The 17859-nt window shown below is 39.0% G+C and overlaps 1 long non-coding RNA gene across 1 annotated transcript; it reads right to left on the reverse strand.

Moving 5' to 3' along the window:
* Window positions 1-288: 288 nt before the first annotated feature.
* Window positions 289-693, reverse strand: LOC138884103 (uncharacterized). Its single transcript, XR_011404218.1, has 3 exons — window positions 612-693; window positions 473-526; window positions 289-404 (listed from the first exon to the last, which is right to left on the reverse strand). It is a non-coding gene; the product is annotated as an uncharacterized lncRNA (long non-coding RNA).
* Window positions 694-17859: the final 17166 nt, after the last annotated feature.

A 17859-nucleotide genomic window follows, 5' to 3' on the forward strand; every position in this document is an offset into this window, starting at 1 on the left:
TTATTATGTTGGCCTATTATGTTTGTGTTTGTGTTGTAGTAATGTTTTCCTTGTTTGTTGTACTAAATTTTATTTTAATTTAAGTGGAAGTTAAGTTTAAGTTGTTGTGTTACTATACCAAAAACTATAAAACGAAATGAGAACTAAAAACAAGTAATTGTCATATTCGACTAAATATTGTTGTTAATGTACACAAAAATATTATTTACACCAAAAAAACAAAAATATGGAAGACCGAATCAATGTGTCCCGCATCCGGTGTGTCTCAAAGTAGCTGTTGGACTGAGGCGCATCCCCTGCCGCCCGGGTACGCTATCAGGATCATCATCATCAAGTCGTCTCCTTATGGCCGGATGCGGCACAGGATGACATGTATCGGTGGTGCTGTCAGGTCCAGTAGAAGGCTACATAATAATATCAAACTTAGTATAGAAAACTACATAACAATTCACAAAAATTTATATTGTCTTACCATAATCGTGTCTGGATCCTGAATGTAGTCATCTGTCGCAGCATCGCATGAAGCCTAAAAAAGTAAATTAATAAAGTTAAAACAAAATAAATAAGTTATAGTAAAAACAGTAATAAAATTAATACTAATAAACTCATACCTGCGCATGTGATGAGCTGCCATAACTCAGTCGGTGCCCACTATCAAAATCTCGGATCGGTCGAGACTCATCAGTGGTAGACAGGCCAGTGAAATATCTACCCAACTCCACTCCTTGAAAATCCGAGCCCATGATCAAGAATTGACCCGATGGGGTCACCTGCGACGTCCCTGGAGTGTCATAAATGCCAAGGCTGTAAGACGGCATGTCGGTCTCATGCATGCCAACTCCCATATCAGCAGCAACATCTTCAGCATGAGCCTCAAAGCCCCCTTGCTGGGGACCTCCTCTACGCCCACGACCACGTCGTCCAACAACAGCAGGTCGTCGTGGAGCAGCAGCAGCTCGTCGGCCATCAACCCGTGGCATACCACGACCTCGCTGGTATGTGGCTGGGTCAACATAATCTGGCTGGTGTGCCAAACGCTGATCCGATCGGCCTCGCTGCAGTGTCTGGGCAGCCACATCCATTAAGCGACGACTATAGTCCTGCATGATCACAGGGTCGTGGACATAACTCTGCATCTGCTGCCCCATACGATATACGGTATGCAATCCAATCGCCTGCACAAAAGTTTTTAATATAAACTACGTATTTGACTAGAAATTACTATTAAAGTAATTGATAATAACAGAAAACATACCAGAGCCTCATGTCTCCCGGCGTATGAGACGTATCGACCATCTACCTGATGAACTGGGTTCCCGATAAAAAGTCGGGAAACAGTGCGGTACCATGCCATATAAACTTCGATAGGAAAGTGTTGCGGAGCTGGGGTCAAGTCCCCTCGGCTGTCCCAAATACCCAACTGCGCTGCTCAGCCACTCAATAAATGTGTCGTCCACTCTCATCCTATCATCCCTCTCATAATGTAAAGGATCCCATGCAGGCTGAGTCGGTATAGACTGCGGAAATCCAAACTGACGAAATACTCGCTCTGAGGCATGATGCTCAACAATATCGAGGCACGTGAGAGGGACGAAAGTCCTGTAAATATGGCGATCGTGCATGCAATACGCTGGCATGGTACCTATCAGCTCTTCGCTGTACGGCATCCAAATGAACTATCAAATAATAACACAAACCGTTAGTATGCGCAACACCTAGTTAAAAAATAATTGGTAAGTTTAGTTAGATATTCACCTGTGCATCCTCCAGAAAATCCAACACATCCCTACAGAAGGGGAGATTTTGATGGTCATGATAGTCTCGTGCAAGTCTACGATGCAATACCCACCTACAAGCTAGAGGGAGATCAGGAATATGTACATTAGCCGGTAGCTGTGGTAGAGGTGGCCGAAGTTGCAGAAATCGCTCCCACACCCAAACCTAAAACAGAAAGTTGATGTAAAGATTAACTATAACTAGGTAGAATTGGAACTAAACGACAAATTATTTGAATAAGTTGTCACCTGTAGAAGTGGCAGAAAGCCAGAAACGTCTCTCTGTGTGCCCATGGATACCCGGAACATCTGCCTGTACAAAAAAGATAGGACAACACCACCCCAGCTGTAGCTGACTGTATCATCAAAGTCCGCAATATGATGCAGAAAACGAATATCCATATATGAAGCCCGGTTAAAATATCTCATATTCCCAGACAGTAAAACTGGCAAGCCATCGGTGGACAGGCCATATAAAATCTCGAGGTCCTGGAGTGTGATGGTGGCTTCGCCGATGGGCAGATGGAAAGTGTGCCTATCCGGTCGCCACCGCTCAATCAACGCCGTGATCAAAGCATAGTCGAGCTGTATCCGGCTAATGCTAATGATCCTATATAATCCCATCTCCTCTAGGTGATGGACCACATGGGGATGTAGAACGCGGGGAGGAGTCAAAAACTCCCACAATAAATCCACTCTCCTGCCCCGAAAAGTCTGCGTAAGCAACTCCCCCCCCCCCATATATGCTCGGATCTATGCTGGGGCTGTAGGGGTAGTAGCTCCGATGTCCGAGGGCCGGGATGTATTGGTGCATCCATGTCGTCAACTGCAAATTCATAATTTTTAATAACTATCATTAAAATTTATGTGTGTTTTTTATAATTTAAATTCATATTTTTAACAACTTAATTGTAAAAATTATATATATACTTATGGGTTTCGTGCTAGATTTTCTGAGGCCCAGTGGTACCAAACTATCATTAATAATTTTATGTTTTTTTAATAATTTTTATTCATATTTTTTAATAACTTAATTGTAAAAATTATATATACCTATATATAATTTTTATAATTATGGGTTTCGAACTATCATTAATAATTTTATGTTTTTTTAATAATTTTTATTCATATTTATTTAATAACTAAATTGTAAAATATATATATATATATATATATATATATATATATATATATATATATATTATAATTATGGGTTTCGTGCTAGATTTTCTGAGGCCCAGTAGTACCAAACTATCATTAATAATTTTATGTTTTTTTATAATTTTTATTCATATTTTTTAATAACTTAATTGTAAAAATTATATATATATATATATATATATATATATATATATATATATATATATATAATTTTTATAATTATGGGTTTCGTGCTAGATTTTCTGAAGCTCAGTGGTACCAAACTATCATTAATAATTTTATGTTTTTTTAATAATTTTTATTCATATTTATTTAATAACTAAATTGTAAAAATAATATATATATATATATATATATATATATATATATATTATAATTATGGGTTTCGTGCTAGATTTTCTGAGGCCCAGTAGTACCAAACTATCATTAATAATTTTATGTTTTTTTATAATTTTTATTCATATTTTTTAATAAATTAATTGTAAGAATTATATATATATATATATATATATATATATATAATTATGGGTTTCGTGCTAGAATATAAGATAATTAAACAATTACTACACAATACTACGCTACAAGGCTCTACATTTTACTACGCTAAAGGGGTCTACGTTTTACTACGCTAAAAAAGTATACATTTCACTACGCTAAAAAATAATCTAAACTAAACGGCATAAAAACACATAAATATACATGAGGATATTAACAAACACATTTTTTAGACTAATTTACATATTTTCATACAACACTAAAATTAAATTCGGATAAAATTTAACATGCTAGTTTCAGAAAAAATAAACACAAACCGAAATAGAACACATACAAATCAAGTAATATGCATTGTTATAAAAGTTTCAACTTAAAATAAATCGAAATACCTCGATTTAAAATTTTCGAAATGTAGATAGATCGAAATTTTGACTCCGGAAGAGTGAATCCACAATAACACGAAGCTCTACTCGACAGTGGGACCACAAATATTAAACTTTTATGTGACGGGGGACCCAAAAATTTTTTTTTTTTTAAAAATGGGGGCAGAATCAGTGGGGGGTGGGGGACCAGAAATGAAAATGAGGGAGATGGAACGAAGAAGAAGAAGAAGATGGAGGATTTGTATTAAGGGGTATAGCGCCACTATTAATGGCGCTATGTTTAATAGTGGCGCTATACAGTAACGGTACAGTTAACGTTACTGTATAGCGCCACTATTAGTGGCGTTATATATAGTTTGGTAACTTTTTTTTTTACACTTATTTGAGTATTTTGAGTAAAAATAAACCACATTTTAGTTCCGCAATGGACACAACCACTATTTGATTCACGAGAACACACAATATATATATATATATATATATATATATATATAGAGTGCGCGCACGCATGGTTAGAAAAAGTTCTTTGGTCTGGACAGTACTAGAAAAGGATGAAAACGTCAAATTAAAATGTTGCAAATATTTTGCATATTTGCAAAGAAAAATTGGAGAACTACAGACAAGCATATTGCAATTTGAATCACATATGATTGTGGGAAATTGTTATCTCATATAAATTTATACTTCATTTTATTTTATGTGACACAATTTTTTTCTTAGTCTATTCTAAAAGAATATTACCTTTTATAGTTTTAAACAATATAATTCAAATTTAGACTTTCTACTATAACTTGAGGTCATGCTTATTGTCACAGAAATCTCATGACATATATCACAAGTTACAAAGTCATTTTTTCGTTCATAAAGTGTCTTCGGTCAAGCTGTATCATATAAATATTAAAACAAAACGAGTACTTTAGATAAGTAAAATTAGATCAAGTCAAATCAATACCCTCCAAAGGTAAGGAGATTTTTTTTCCACGACAGAATAGATAAAAAGAAAAAGAAATAACTATTATTCCCATTGTCCTAATTTATGTGTCATACTTCACATTTTAGTCACAAAAGAATGTTATACTTTTTTATTTAAAAATAATTTAAGTTTAAATTTCTCATTTTATAATGAGATTAATCATTGGAACAGAAATTTTTATGACTTATTTTGAATCACAAATTTTAAAAGTTATCATTCTTTCTTAAACTTCATACCTAATCAAACACCACTATATAAATGGGACAAAAGGAGTAATTTTTGGTTTTCGCCAAGCCTCAATGATTCTTTAGTCTTTTGAAAGTGGGGAAGGCTTAGGTTACAATAAAAGGGAATGAAAAGATATGACGAAAATTATATTCTCGGTTAAAGTACTTAAAAGTATAAAATGAGGATTATGGGACACGGGTCATATCTACAACCTATTCTAACCATTTTTTCTATAAACAGAAAATGCTTGAAAATAAAAATAAAAGAACAATACATGTTATAAAGATTCATTCTACAGGAAACAAAATATAGTCGACCACATGCAAAATTTAAAACTTTTAGAACATGACTAAAGCACAATTTGAACCATTTTGTTCCTTTGAAGAAAGGTGCTTGAAGAAAATATTGATTGCTATACGTAACTTTAGAAATATTGATTCCATAAGAAACACATAGTCGACCACATGCAAAACTGAAAACATTTAGAACATGATTCTGTAGAGAAGAGAAAGACGAAGGGTGATGCCGTGCATGATTTTTGTGAGAGAGTGTTAAAGCACGAAGGGTGATGTCATGTATGATATTTGTGAGAGAGTGTTAATGCACGAAAGCCGATGCCATGCCGCACGGTGTACAATTCTGTGCCTTTATATGAGTGATAATGCACGAAGGATCATTCTGTGCCATGATTATGTGAGGTAAAAGCACGAAAGGTGATGTCGTGCCAATTATATTGATTTTATGGTGAGGACGAAAGTAAAAGCACGAAAGGTGATGCCATGCACTTGTCTTTGATTTTCCTGATTTCTGTTGATAATTGAGTTATGGTGTTCTTTTTATTTAACTATTGGTTTCGGTTGCTACTTGTTGTTCCCCGCAGCATGATCCCCCCTTTCTATCTTTAATTGTAAAGTTTTGCTTTTATTTTCCGCTGAATATGATTTAACTGCACATGTTTATTTGGTAGTCTGGTCCTAGCCTCATCACTACTTCGCCGAGGTTAGGCTAGGAACTTACCAGCACATGAGGTCAGTTGTGCTGATACCACACTCTGCACTGTGTGCAGATCCCGATACTAGAGCTTGCAGACCTTAGCTTTGGGTTGCTTCCTTCAGTCTATTCGGAGATCCGAAGTAGTCCTGCAGGCGTCCGCAGGCCCTACCGTCTCCTTCTACCCTTTCATCTCGTTTCATTTATGTATTTCAGAGACAACGTTGTATTTACTTTTTGGACCTTTATTTTTAGTATTCCTAGACCGTCTGTGAAATTGTGACACCAGTTCTGGGTAGTTTATGCTTAAGGATTTGTATTGGTAATATTTAAATGGTTATATTATGTTCTCCCGCTTATTAAATTTCGCTGTTTACATAATGTTGGTTCTTAATTGTCAAAAGATTAAAATGGGAAAATGGTAAATATTACAAATGGTGGCTTGCTTAGCTTTCACTAGTAGGCACCATCATGACTTCTGAGGGTGGGAAATCTAGGTCATGACAAGTTGGTATCAGAACTCTAGGTTACTTAGGTCTCACAATTCACGGACAAACTTAGTAGAGTCTGAGATCGGTACAAAGACGTCTGTATTTATCCCACAAAGGCTACAGAGTTAGGAAACACTTCACATCTATTCTTTCTTATCGTGCGGTTTGGTTTCTCAATGCTAATTGAATCTTTACTCTATTCTTTCGCAGATGGGGAGAACACGCGCTTCCTCATCCACTGATCAGCTGCCCGAGACCCCAGCAGTAGCTCCCACAAGGGGCCTAGGGTAAGGCCGAGGCTATGCTAGAGGCCGAGGCAGGGACAAAGCTCAGCCCAGAGCAGCAGCACTAGCGGCGGAGCCTCAGGTTGTGTTTGATGATGAGGTTCCGGCCAAGGCAGTTTTGTTCAGCCCAGCTCAGGTCCCGGAGGGGTTCATTGCTACCCTAGTACTCTAGGATGCTCTGGTCCGTCTAGTGGGCCTTATGGAGAGTGTCACCCAGGCAGGCTTACTTCTGGTAGCACCAGACGTCTCTCAGGCTGGGGGAGGAGCACAGACTCCTACTACCAGCACTTCGGAGCAGATGGCTCTCTAGTTTCAGTGTCCAGCAGCTCAGCCAATTGGAGTAGTTCATCCGGGTGTGGTAGCTCAGACCAGTAATGGAGAAACTATGTCTACTGATGCCTTGTGGAGACTGGATAGGTGTTCCAAGCTCTTCACTACCACTTTCAGCGGTGCATCTTCTGAGGATCCCTAGGATTATTTAGACAACTGTCACGAGGTTCTCAAAAACATGGGAATAGTAGAGACCAATGGGGTCGACTTTGCTATTTTTCGCTTGTCTGGATTAGCCAAGACTTAGTGGAGAGATTATTGTTTGGCTAGACCAGTTGGGTCACTAGCTTTGACTTGGGATCAGTTTTCTCAGCTATTTCTGGAGAAGTTTCTTCCGGTCACTCATAGGGAGAGCTATCGGAGGTAGTTTGAGCATCTCCAGCAGGGATCTATGACTATTACTCAGTACAAGACCAGGTTATTGATTTGGCCCGTCATGCTCTTCTTATACTTCCCACTAAGAGAGAGAGAGAGAGAGAGTGGGGAGGTTCATTGAAGGACTCATTTAGCCTATTCGACTTCAGATGGCTAAGGATACGGTGAGTGAGATTTCCTTTCAGGATGCGGCCAATGTGTCCCAGAGGGTTGAGCTAGTTCTATCACAGGGGGGTGTTTAAGGGTTTGACAAGAGGCCTCTTCATTCAGGTAGATTCAGTGGTACCTCGTCTAGAGGCAGGGATTCGTATGGTAGAGGCCATCCTCCTAGGCCTTTTCAATCAGCACTTCACATTTCTCACTGTGCTTCAGGTGACTGTGGTTCTCATATGCAGTATTCCAATCAGCAGTCCTACAGTGCACCACCAGCTCCTATTAGTTCACTGGATCTCCATGGTTTTCAGGGTGGTCATTCAGGTCGTCAGGGTCAGCAGTCTTAGTAGCCGATGGCTTGTTATACTTGTGGCGATATGGGACATATTTCTACATTTTGCCCTCGAGCATCGAGTAGCTCTCAACTTCAGGGTTCCCGTGCCTTAGTTCAGGCACCGAGTGTTCCACAGGCAGCTCAACCAGCTAGAGGTTGAGGTAGAGGTGCTAGAGGTGGAGGTAGATGTATTAGAGGTAGAGGTCAGGCTACTAAAGGGGGAGGCCAGCCAGTAGTAGGCCGTCCCAAAGATGTAGTTTAGAGTGGTGAGGCCCAGCCCCAATGTTATGCTCTTCTGGCCAGGCCTAAGGCTGAGGCTTCCGATGTAGTTATCACAAGTATTGTTCTTGTTTGTAGTAGAGGTACTTCAGTTCTATTTGATCCAGGATCTACATACTTCTATGTGTCATCTTATTTTGCACCGTATCTGGTCATGCCTGGTGATTCTTTGAGTGCTCCTATATATATGTCTACACTGGTGGGTGATTCTATTATGGTAGATCGTGTCCATCGTTCATGTGCAATTGTGATTGGGGGTCTTGAGACTTGAGTAGATTTGTTACTGTTGGACATGGTTAATTTTGATGTCATATTGGGGATGGACTGGTTATCACCTTACCACACTATCTTGGACTACCATGCCAAGACTGTGACCTTAGCCTTGACGGGTTTACCTCGTTTAAAGTGGAGAGAGACTCTTGGTCATTATGCCCGTAGTGTTATCTCATATATGAAGGCTCGGCGAATGGTCGAGAAGGGGTGTTTAGCCTATTTGGCATATGTTCGTGATTCTAGTGCTGAGGTTTCTTCTATGGATTCTATGCCTATTGTCCGTGAGTTTCTTGAGGTATTTCCTTCAGACCTGCCAGGTATGCCACCTAGGGATATTAATTTCTGCATTGATTTGGCTCCGGGCACCCAACCCATTTCTTTCCCGCCGTATCGTATGGCCCCGCCTGAGTTGAAAAAATTGAAGGAGCAGTTGCAAGACTTGTTTGATAAAGGCTTCATTAGACCTAGTGTCTCGCCTTGAGGTGCGCCAGTGTTGTTTGTTAAGAAGAACGATGGATCGATGAGGATGTGCATAGATTACAGGAAGTTGAACAAAGTTACAATCAAGAACGAGTATCCATTGCCGAGGATTGATGAATTGTTTGATCATCTTCAGGGTGCTAAGGTATTTTCGAAGATTGACTTGAGATCTGGCTACCATCAGTTAATGATTAGGGCATCCAATGTCCCTAAGATAGCTTTTCGAACTCGGTACAGGCATTATGATTTCTTGGTGATGCCATTTGGGTTGACCAATGGCCAGCAACGTTTATGGATTTGATGAACATAGTGTTCAAGCCTTACTTGGATTCATTTGTGATAGTCTTCATTGATGATATTTTGATCTATTTCCACAGCCGGGAGGAGCATGAGAAACATCTAATAGTGGTTCTTCAGACTTTGAGAGATAGTCAGTTGTATGCTATGTTTTCGAAGTGTGAGTTCTGCTTGAGTTTGGTTGCATTCTTGGGTCATGTTGTGTCAACATAGCATATTCAGGTAGATTCGAAGAAGATAGAGGCAATCAATAACTGGCCTAAACCCACATCAGCTACAAAGATCTGGAGTTTCTTGGGTTTGGTGGGCTATTATCGTTGGTTTGCGAAGGGGTTTTCGGTTTTAATCTATTATATCCCCGATGACCAGGTTGACCTAGAAGGGTGCCCTGTTTAGGTGGTCGGACGAGTGTGAGGCGAACTTTTAGAAGCTTAAGACAGCTTTGACTACGGTGCTGGTGTTGGTTTTGGCCACAGGTTCAGGGCCATATACATTTTATTGTGATGCATCTCGTATCGGACTTGGTGCGGTGTTGATGCAGGATGACAATGTGATTGTGTATGCTTCACGACAGTTGAAGATTCATGAGAAGAATTATCCAGTTAATGATTTTGAGTTAGAAGCCATTGTTCATGCGCTGAAGATTTGGAGGCATTATCTATATGGCATGTCATGTGAGGTGTTCACGGATCACAAGAGTTTGCAATACTTGTTCAAGATAAAAGAGCTAAATTTGAGGTAGAGAAGGTGGTTGGAGTTATTGAAGGACTATGATGTCACCATTTTATATCATCCGGTGAAGGCCAATGTGGTGACTGATGCTTTAAGTAGGAAGTTAGGCAGTATGGGCAGTCTTGCGTATATTCTAGTCGGTGAGAGATCGCTTGCTTTGGATGTTCAGGTTTTGACCAATCAGTTTGTGAGGTTGGATGTTTCTGAGCCCAGTCGTGTGTTATCTTGCACAGTCGCTCGTTCTTATTTATTGGAGCGTATCCGAGATCGACAGTATGATGATCCTCATTTTTGTGTCCTTAGGGACACGGTGCAGCACGGTGGTGCCAAGCAGTTTACATTAGGAGATGATGGAGTTCTGAGGTTGTAGGGTCGAGTTTGTGTACCTAATGTGGATGGGCTTCGAGAGTTGATTTTTGAGAAGGCCCATAGCTCCCGGTACTCTATTCATCCGGGCGCCGCTAAGGTGTATCAGAAATTGTAGCAGATTAGTGGAGGAGGATGAAGAAGGATATTGTTGAATATGTGGCTCAATGTTTGAATTGTCAGCAGGTAAAGTACTAGCATCAGAGCCCTGGTGGTTTGTTCCAGAATATTGAGATTCCTGAGTGGAAGTGGGAGCGTATCACTATGGACTTCGTTGTTGGACTCCCACGGGCTCAGAGGAAGTTCAATGCAGTGTGGGTCAATGTTGATAGACTGACCAAGTCAGCACATTTCATTCTTGTGGCAGTCTCCTATTCTTCCGAGAGGTTAGCTACGATCTATATCCGGGAGATTGTTCGTCTTCATGGTGTGCCCGTGTCTATCACTTCGGACCGAGGTATTAAGTTTATCTCGCATTTCTGGATAGCAGTTTAGCGTGAGTTGGGCACACGGGTCAAGTTGAGCATAATATTTCATCCTCAGACGGACGGGTAGCCCGAGCGTACTATTAAGATTTTGGAGGATATGCTCCGAGCTTGTGTCATTGACTTTGAAGGCTCATGGGATCAGTTCTTGTCTTTAGCGGAGTTTGCCTAGAACAACAGCTACTAGTCTAGTATCCAGATGGCTCCTTTTGAGGCTTTATCTGGTAGGCGGTGTCGGTCGCCGGTTGGATGCTTTGAGCCGGGAGAGGCTCGGTTGTTGGGTACGGATCTAGTACAGAATGCCTTGGACAAGGTTAGGATCATTCAGGATAGGCTTCGTACAGCTCAGTCCAAGCAAAAAAGTTATGCCAATTGTAAGGTTTGTGATGTGGCATTCATGGTCGGCAAGCGGGTGTTGCTTCGGGTGTCGCCTATGAAGGGCGTGATGATTCTTGAACGAGTGGGAGAGGTGTCTTACAGACTTGTATTACCGCCGAGCTTATCAGTCGTGCATCCGGTGTTTCATGTGTCCATGCTTCGGAAGTGTCACGACGATCCATCCTACGTGTTAGACTTCAGCACTGTCAAGTTGGACAAGGACTTGTCCTATGAAGAGGAGCCGGTAGCTACTCTAGACCGACAGGTTTGTCAGTTAAGATCGAAGATTTTTCCTTCTGTTCGTGTTCAGTGGAGAGGTCAGCCTGTTGAGGCATTGACCTAGGAGTCTGAGTCCAATATGCGGAGCTGTTATCGCCATCTTTTCTCCAGCAAAGGTACTTCCTTCTTATGTCCGTTCGAGGACGAACGGTTGTTTTATAGGTGGAGAATGTGATGACCCAAAAGGTCATCACTTATTTTAGAAATAAATTCTTTGTTCTGAGACCTTAAAACCTCCTTTTTGTCTCACCTCACTTTGCGTGCATAGTCCGGACGTGTATACGGAAAGACATTATGTGAAAAACTGTGAAAAATGATAAATTTTGCTTTTAAAATGAATTTAGGTTGATTCGGTAAATATTTTAGGCAAACGAACCTTGACCCGTGATTAGACAGTCCCGGAGGGTCCGTAGGAAAATATTGGACTTGGGCGTATGCCCGGAATCGAATTACGAGGTCCCAATCCCGAGAAATGAATTTATGAAGAAAATTGTATAACTAAATTTTTTTGAGTTTTTAGAAATTTGAATGTAATTGAATTTGATGGTATCGGGCTCGTATTTTGGTTCCTGAGCCCGGTACAGGTCTTCTATGTGATTTAAGCTGAGCCTATGAAATTTGGTAGGAAACATACTTGAAATGACGTGAATCGGACCTTCGGTTTTTAAAATTTGAACTTAAAAGTTCATGATATTTTTCTTTGATTTTTATGCTAAATTCATAGTTATTGATGTTATTTTGATGATTTGATCGCACGAGCAAGTCCATATGATGTTTTTGGACTTGCGTGTATGTTTCGTTTTGAGCCCCGATGGCTCGGGTGAGTTTTGGATATGCCACGGAGTGAAATGTGGACTTAGGAAATTGCTGGTATATTGTAGGTCTACAGGCTTCGCAATTGCGAAGCCAGGCTCGCAAATGAGAAATGGTATCGCAAATGCGAAAGATGACATGGGCTGCCTTGGTCGCAAATACGACGTATATACTGCAAATGCGATGTTGCATTTGCGAAGGGTCCCTCACAAATGCGAAGGGGACCAGATTCCTTTAGTGTCGCAAATGCGACAAAACCTTCGCATTTTCGAAGTCAACAGTTTCTGAGGGGTTCGCAATTACAAACCCTGGTCGCAATTGCGACATCTGCAACCTGCTAAATCATAACTTAGACGCATTTTCAGCCATTTTTCAAACCTTTTAAAAACCTGAACACCTTTGGGCGATTTTTCAAAGACAAGTACTATTCCAAATCGATTGTAAGTCATTTCTAACTCGTTTTCATTAATCTTTAACATCTTTTCACATGATTAAAACTCAAACTCAAGGGTATTCATGAGGGAAATTGGGTGTTTGGGTATAACCTATGATTTTTGAATTTTGGGGATTTTGACCTCGAATTGAGGTCTGATTTCAAAACGAATTATATATTTGAGTTTGCGGGTGAATGGGTAATCAGGTTTTTGTTCGAACCTCGGGTTTTGACCATGTGGGACCCGGGTCGATTTTTGACTTTTAAGGGAAATCGTTGGAAAACCTATTTTCATGCATTAAAATTGATTCATTTAGCATTTCTTGATATTGTTAAGTAAATTGTGGCTAGATACAACTGAATTGGTGGTGGAAATAAGAGGTAAAGCGGTAGTTGAGGCTTGAATTGTGTTCGTGCCATGGAGGTAAGTGTTTGGTCTAACCTTAGCTTGAGGGATTACGAGTTGTGTCCTATTTGCTATGTGTTAGTTATTGAGTACGACATATAGGCATGGTGACGAGTATATATACGTTGGTATCAAGCATGCCCGTAAGTACTATACTATGATTAATGTGACTCTGTTTGTATTGTTCATGCCTTATATGATGATTTCTATTGTTGAGCAAGGCTTGTGGAAGTAATATTGGTATTTGAACATTGAAGAGCGTTGTCTCAAGTTGTAAACTTATTTGTGGAAGTATAATTGGCAAATGAACATTATAGAGCATCGGGTCAAATTGTGAATTGAGTTGTAAAGTAAATGTGAAAGAGAAAAGAGGATTATGATATTGTCTCCCTTGCCGGGATGTTGTTGTTTTAAAGTTATCTCCCTTGCCGGGGTGTTATTGTTTTCATATTGTTTCCCTTGCCGTGATTTTATTGTGATTTTATTGATTCCCTTGCCCTTATTGCTTTGTGATTGTTGTTTGAGTAAGGAAGAGTGTTAAAGCACGAAGGGTGATGCCGTATATGATATTTTTGAGACAGTTGTAATGCACGAAGGGTGATGTTATGCCGCATGATGTACAATTTCGTGCCTTTATATGAGTGATAATGCATGAAGGATCATTCCATGCCATGATTATGTGGGGAAAAAGCACGACGGGTGATGTCGTTCCAATTATATTGATTTTATGGTGAGGATGAGAGTAAAAGTACGAAGGGTGATGTCGTGCACTTGTCTTTGATTTTCCTGATTTCTCTTGATAATTGAGTTATGGTGTTCTTTTCGTTTATCTGTTGGTTTCAGTTGCTACTTGTTGTTCCCCGCAACATGATCCCCCTTTCTTATCTTTAATTGTAAAGTTTTGATTTTATTTTCCGCTGTATATGATTTAACTGCACATATTTATTTGATAGTCTGGTCCTAGCCTCATCAGTGTTTCGCCGAGGTTAGGGTTGGCACTTACCAGCACATGGGGTTGGTTGTGCTGATACTACACTATGCACTGTGTGTAGATCCCGATACTGGAGCTTGCGGACCTTAGCTTTGGGTTGTTGCCTTCAGTCCATTCATAGATCTGAGGTAGTTCTGCAGGTGTCCGCAGACCCTGGCATCTCCTTCTACCCTTTCATCCCCTTTCATTTATGTATTTTAGAGACAACGTTGTATTTATTTTTCGGACCTTTATTTGTAGTATTCTTATACCGTCTATGAAATTGTGACACCAGTTCTGGGTAGTTTGTGCTTAAGGATTTGTATTGGAAATATTTAAATGGTTATATTCTGTTCTTCCGCTTATTAAATTCCGCTGTTTACATAACGTTGGTTCTTAATTGTTAACGAATTAAAATGGGAAAAAGGTAAATAATACAAATGGTTGGCTTGCCTTGCTTTCACTAATAGGCGCCATACAACTCCTGAGGGTGGGAAATCCGGGCCATGCCACAGCATGAATCACCTACTTAATCAAGTAGGTAACAATTAGGTGCATTGTTACGGCCAAACGCACATGAAAGTATACACGATCGTCAAGTAATAAAGTGACTAAAAGTCTGATATTGAACCCATGAAGACTTATGATTAACTGTTACTAAATTATACTATCCTAACTATCTAAACAAGAATTAAACCCAAAAGTAGCGATGCTAAAGTAATTAAACTAAAAAGAAAATAACTAATAAACTTTAAATAGAGGAAGATCAAATTTTTATATTATCAATATGATGAAAACGATCTAGGGTTATGGGCTATCAAAGATTCTTATTGTATTCATCAATTGAATTGACTAACTAATTTATTTATTTTATTGGTTAACAGGGTTAATATTGCTCATAAAAATCTGTCGAGTTCTTACTCACCTATTCAAGCAAACCTAACTCCTATATGCCTATGAAATTAGAACTAACAAGAACGCATTTATAAATCCTATAAATCAACCAAGCAAGGCAATTAGGTATATGTCTATCCTAACTGCGAATCCGTTCCCCGATGCCCAGGTTCAAGAACTTGCTCTACTCAATCCTATATGCAATCTAGAATTCCCACTTTCGAGTTCAATTCTAGATTCGTAAATAGTATTCAATTGGCGATCAATCTATCAAATAATTAAGCGCGGGATCAAATAAATAAACCAATATGATAAATCAAGAAAGTAAAATCTATATCCGAATAACAGTAATCATGAAAGAACCACAACCCTAGAACTTGAAGTTTAGCTCCACATAGACATGGTATGTAACTTGTGATGACCTTTTCCAACGTTTGTTCCACAACTCGCTTGACTTCAAATCATAACACACGTCTATCATACGACTAAATTAACTCATAACATAATCTCCTTATAATTTTAAACACCCTATTCTCGCCCCAAAATTACATGTTACAAAATTCCCAACTTGTCGACTTTTGACGAAACTTATTTTCTTCAATTCATTTAGCTTCGGAGCCTTCAAACCCTGTGGTACTTGGTACTCATGATCTTAAATATTTGTAACCTCCATTGTAAGATGATTAACTTACTTTATATACTTTCAAAGTTGATCTCATTTTTGAGCTTACATTTATTGAGTTACGAATACTCTCACGTACGAAAACATGGGGTGTAACATCATTCCCCTTTTTGGAACATTCGTCCTCGAATGTTGATTGATGCACCTATTAGTCTCATAACCCATATTTCTTACGAATGTTTTAATATTGTCCTTGCTATCTAGGCAATTGTTTTGTGTATAAATTCAAAGGCTTGGGCATTCCCCCCATTAGGTCTCTTTCTCACACCACGATTTATCGTCGGAATTCTTCAAATCTCGTAGCTGTTGCGACCTTCTATCATGCAGCCTGTATGTGCGCCTATGCGACTCTTCTCTCCTAATTTTTTTAGCTTTTAGCCAATCTCTAGGCCTCACTTTGTGAATATATACAGAACTATGGCAAGTTGTCCCTCTAGGAATCTATAGGTGTACTGAAGTCCTTCGCTTGGTACTTTATCGAAATTACGACTATTGTAATATCTTGTTTCATAGTCTTGTATATCTATCCTTATGGCTTTACTAAATTTAGGTAGGTTATACTTTACAATAACACTTGCTTCGATTTATTATTACCAAGGTTTTCTACCTAACTCCAGGTTACTCTCTCGTTGTTTATCCTATATGTATAAATCTAAGTCCTTTAGTGCTTCCTCATTACTATTCATTTTAAGAATAACAAACAAATCTCATCTCGTACTTTGGAACTTGTACCCATCCATCGTTTATTCACCTTAATGTTGATCTATAATCTATCATTGATCACTTGAAACCTCTTTCGTAATACATGTCGTTAGGGCTCACGTTGCATCGAGGAACATCTGAAGTTATGCCTGATCCACCTAGGGATGATACAATACTTCATTACCTGTATTTCATAGCATCCCAACGTGATTCACCTTATGGGGGTATTTTAATCCTGTATAATTTATGAAATCCCTTTTCTTTGAATCATTACCCAATCAAATATCTAAATGTCATACTTTTTAACATTTATCACAATTACACCCTTATTCTCCTACTAGGGCAGCATTCCATTTCTTCTAAAAGCTCATAGTCTTAACCTCCTCCGAGTTCATTCAGGCTATACAGAGGATTCTATAACTTACGGAAACCATTAACTCTCTTGTTCTAATGGGCTTAATCCTGCGGCTTTACTTATTCTCTTCACCTTCTCAATCACCTCTTCTTATCCATACTCATGTCCACCTAAAACCTTGTTGCTCCACCATACTTTATCTTGCGACCTACACATATCTATTTATAGTACTCGCAATCGTTCTTTAACTTTCTAGCACTATACATTTCCTTATGTGATTCTGGAACCTCAAGCGAGACATCATATCTCCTTTATCTCTTCTTTACTCTCTTAACTAAACCTTTCTGTATTTGGAAACCACATGCTGGAAAATATGCCACTAATGACACCACTATTATTTCTTGATACAGAATTACAACTCTTCCAGCCCTCTATTTGATATCTAGATTATTCACATCCTTATGCAGTTGAGTATCTCGTATCTCCTTTACCTTTACTTTCCTTAACTTTAAATCTCGCATCGTATCTTCTGTGGATTTCATAACCTCCCTTCCACATGGGCAGAATTCACATCCACACATTAAAGCTCTACTATAATACTTGAACATCACGTACATACACAATCTGGCAAAGGCTTCATGCTGCCTTCTTATGAGGTTGGTATTGTTATCACTAGAATTATCATATAGCCATTATAAAATATGGCTGTTATACTATATCTTTTGTACCTCTGATATTTAGAGTGATTCTACAATGTTCTGAATCACAATTTCTATACTCATCGGGGTCTAATAATCAGACTCATAATTCACTTAGCTAATGTAATTCTTTAGTTTCCTCTTCTATCTCAGCCTTTGAGTAGGGTTAAGATATCTTCCAATCTGAACGCATGGTATTAGTTATTACTTTAGACGCTTGTGGATGCTATGGAACATCTATGATATAACCTTCTAGCAATTCAAGCTTTTGTCTGCGACGTGGACTCAATTCTTTCTTTTAACTTATACTAGAGTCTCCTATAGCTGTATCATTGTCAATATATATGCTGCATGGATAACGCTCT

The sequence above is a fragment of the Nicotiana sylvestris genome, chromosome 12 (genome assembly GCF_000393655.2).
Source record: "Nicotiana sylvestris chromosome 12, ASM39365v2, whole genome shotgun sequence".
In the NCBI taxonomy this organism is placed as follows: Eukaryota; Viridiplantae; Streptophyta; class Magnoliopsida; order Solanales; family Solanaceae; genus Nicotiana; species Nicotiana sylvestris.